The sequence below is a fragment of the Bison bison genome, unplaced genomic scaffold (assembly GCF_000754665.1).
Source record: "Bison bison bison isolate TAMUID 2011002044 unplaced genomic scaffold, Bison_UMD1.0 scf7180017864453, whole genome shotgun sequence".
Classification (NCBI taxonomy): Eukaryota; Metazoa; Chordata; class Mammalia; order Artiodactyla; family Bovidae; genus Bison; species Bison bison.
The window spans coordinates 1679993-1684201 of NW_011495015.1; positions in this window are offsets into that span (position 1 = coordinate 1679993).

Genomic DNA, 4209 nt, shown 5'->3' on the forward strand with positions numbered 1-4209 from the left:
CATGGCGACCCACTCCAGCATTCTTGCCTAGACAATTCCATGGACAGAGGAGTGTGGTGGGCTACAGTCCATAAGGTCGCAAAGAGTCAGACATGACTGAGGCAACTTAGCATGCATGTACCCCATCAGTATGGACTCCAAAGCGGATGGCGACATGAGGAACTTCCCAACCTAGGATCAAACCCATGCCCCCTGCAGTCAAAGCACAGTCTTAACCACTGTACCACTGAGCAATCCCCCAAAGCTGATTTTAACTCTGAACTCAACACAGATTTGGGTGTACAGCAATGTGTGAAAAGAGCATGGAGGAGACAGAGAAGCCCTCAAAACAAGGGAGACTGAACAAGGGAAGTTCAGAGTGAGATAAAATTGAAACCAAATCAGAATCTCAAAAACACGAGCATTTAAGAAAAAGGAGGTAACAAATCAGACAGCAAAGATGAAGGCTGGAGAACAACTGTGTCACAGGAGTCAGAAGAATCGAGTTATTAAAAAGCGAGCTGTCAACACTGGGAAGTGCCAAAGACACGTCCAGGGAGACAGAAAGCACCGTGGTCACCACAGTGGCCATCAGAAGAGACCCGGAACTCCTACTGCTTTTCCAAGAAGCCTGACCACAAAGGAAACAAAGCCCAGGAGACATGAGAGCCTCAGGGAGCTGGGAGTCAAGGAAGTACAATATCTTGCTGGTTTGTTTGTTTTTAAAAGGGAAGACTTGGGTTTATGTGTTCTTATGTTTAAAGGAAACGTTGACAGAGAAAATACCTGCTGAAACAGGGTCTGAGTCATAAGCCATCTCTACCTTAACCAGCAAAACCAGCAGAACCAACAAGCTTGGACATGAGAAGGGCTCTGCCTTCTCATGGAAGTGTGGACGTGTGCCGACGAACAGGTGCTACAAGAGGGGACAGCACATCCCAGAGGGCGTGTATGCCACACTTAAAAGAGTTACGCTCTCACCCAGAGGGCAGTCAAGAGCTCCCTGAAAACGGTTAAGGAAGATATGACACCCATGTCCAGGGTGTGGGGAAACAGGCCAGGGGTCTGATGTAGCCGCTGTGAAACGCGAGTGAGCGGAGACGCCTGGAACGGTGCCACACACCCTCCAGGAGGAGGCTTGTTCCCCATCCTCCCTTGGGTCTCTTCTTCCTGATGTGCTGCTATCCAAAGATGCTTTGTCTGAACATCACTGGTCCCTGGTCGCTCAGAGCGCTTAGTTTTCTTTACTGATGCTATTACTACAGGCCACCTTCAACACAATGATTTTGGTCTATTTTCCTTTCTCCGATCATGGCCAGTAAGAATATATTCACAACTTATTTCAGCACTTTCTAAACTTTCTTCTCCAAACTTCCCTCCAAAATGAACAGGCTGGAAAAATAAAATGTTGTATAATACAAAGGAAAAAATTTTACAAGAGTAAATAAACACTTTAAAGACCCCCCCCAAAAAAGTCTCACATGTAATGCAAAATTTCACACCTGAATTCTATGTCAAATTACTGCCAAAGCTTAAAAAACAGAATTTTAAAATATCTACATCTTTTTCTTTACTAATGCAACAAAAAAACTACTTCAGAGTTCATGACATTATAAAAGTACTTTCATATAAACAATTGTATAAAACAAACTAGAATAAAATATTAATGTAGGAAATGTATTAAACTGTTATTTGCTTCTCCAAAATTGTGCAAAGTGCCAATAATTCATAGCAAGATGACTTTATTATGCATGTAACAGAAAAATGCACCATACAATCTCAAAATGATTAAATGATTCATTCTTGGAGAAACTATCTTAATCAAATGTAAAGTTAAAATAATTCAAATAAATCTACCAGAAGATGACATTTTGCAAAAATATCCTTAAACAGACTTCAACTAAAAACTGCAGATGATTTAAAGTAGAGTTGAAAGATTTTTTTCACACCATCATCAAAATTAGCATGAAGAGAATTGCTGATTTCAAATGAGTCTCCTCACTTAATGCTGAACTGGTCTTTGGAATACAGAGGTTTCCATCAACAACTTATTTACCTCTGACTAAAAGAGTAACTTTTAAGAAGGAAGGAATCAAATGACACCAAATGTAGCCTCCCAATTTGTCCTACCCGCTCTACTTTCCCAATCCTCCCCATTCCGTACTCTTAAACAGAAGCACACAACACACCCTGGGTACCTAAGCACAAGCCAAACTTTTCTCACATCAGGAAAGGAGCAAAGCATTCCCATGACCTGCGCTCCCGCTTCCCCAATTGAAAGCAAGCCAATAAAAGTGTCGGAGAAGACTCTTCAGAGTCCCTTGGACTTCAAGCAGATCAAACCAGTCAATCCTAAAGAAAATCAACCCTGAATATCCACTGGAAGGACTGATGTTGATGCTGAAGCTCCAACACTTTGGCCACCTGATGCGAAGAGCCAACTCACTGGAAAAGATTCTGATGTTGGGAAAAACTGAAGGCAAAAAGAAGGGGGTGGCAGAGGATGAGATGGTTAAATAGCATCACCCAACAATGGACATGAATCTGAGCAAATTCCGGGAGACAGTGCAGGACACTGGAGCCTGATGTGCTACAGTACAGTCCATGGGGGTCACAGTCATACAGGACTTGGCGACTGAACAACTCCTCCTAAAACAAGTGGGGAGGAAGGAAGAAGGGGCTTCTTTCCTCATACTTGCTTTGCCTCTGTTACAGCATCTGCAGGCCTCTTCCATCTGGGAGTTCAAGCACTAAGAAAAACATGTTTTACTCCTTAAACTACAAACTGTGGTTCTTTTCTCCACCTTGCTTAGCACTGAATCCCCAAATATAAGCTGATGTTTGCTGAGTAAATTACTCATTGTTGAATACTCTTCATCAAATATAGAGATGGTACAAAGCTTTCAATAGTGTTTGCTAAGTAAATGGCCCAGTTGAATATGTGTCCCTATAAACTTTTCCATGAAATCCTTTTTTTAAAAAAGTCAACTAATGTCCAAACTTTAATAGGCCTTGTGAATTACTTTCATCCATAACACAAGAATCTGTTCTGTAATCATAGCCAGTTAATTCTTCAATACCTAAAATAAGCATCTGGCAAGTCTTTGGGTTGGGGTTTTGGTTGTTCCTTTAACTTGCCTCTTTGCTATTATTAGCCTCTTACTACTCAAACGGTAAAGAATCCAAAGAAGATTTCGCCGGTAAAAAATCCACCTGCAATTCAAGAGACTTAAGAAACGGAGATTTGATTCCTGGGTGGGGAAGATCCCCTGGAGAAGGAAATGACAACCCACGCCAGTATTCCTGCCTGGAGAATCCCATGGACAGACGAGCCTGGCAGGCAACAGTCCATGGAGTCAGCAAAGAGACGGAGACGACTGAGCCAGTAAGCATGTCATTGAAACATACCGACTTCTCTAAGTTTCTTCTTAGAAACTTAGAGATCTCTGTGAACACTTCTTGACCTAAAACTAGTTTTAACGGCGTCCAGGTCTCTAATGGCAACACACACAGATTAACAAGAAGAAAACTTCCTCTGTAAAATCAGCCTCCCCTAAAATAAGTGCAAAACACCTAAACTCTCAGAAGAACTACCTACCATAAAGGTTTACATTAAATTCTTCTATTCTCAGATAAGAGCTACAGAGTTAGGTATTACCTGAACTTTGGTATTTATGATTCCCCTAGGTGTTTTATTCCCCCCTTTCAGCGAAAACTATGTAAACTCACGTTACGCCCATAAACTTGCTACAATAAAATGCACTTAAGAAGCCTCGCTAAATATTTCGTGGAGTCGTCTTAAAACCGAATTCTCACCTAACACGCGGCTCACTGACATTTCCATTCAAAGAAACTCGCAAATGCACTGAAGAGCTTGCAAAATACAGGTTTTATACACAACTCCTCTCATAGCGGCAGAATACATCTTAAAGCTCTTAAACTATTTAAAACGTGTCCTACGGAAACCAAGGTGTTTTCTTTCGCACTCCATTTCTTTCGGTTTGATTCTCTAAAGCACTGGAGCGGCCTCACAGTCCCAAGCCCGTGTGCTCGTGGGGCCCCCGGAATGAAGGACGAGTCACGGGCTCCGCAAGCTCCCCGCGCCCGCAGCATCCCCAGCAAGAACCGCCTGAGTCGCTCCCGCGGCCCCCGGGTCCCCGCGCAGGTGACGCCCCGCGCAGGTGTCGCCCGGCGCGGAGGACGTCCAGCCGCCTCCGGCCCGCTGACGCA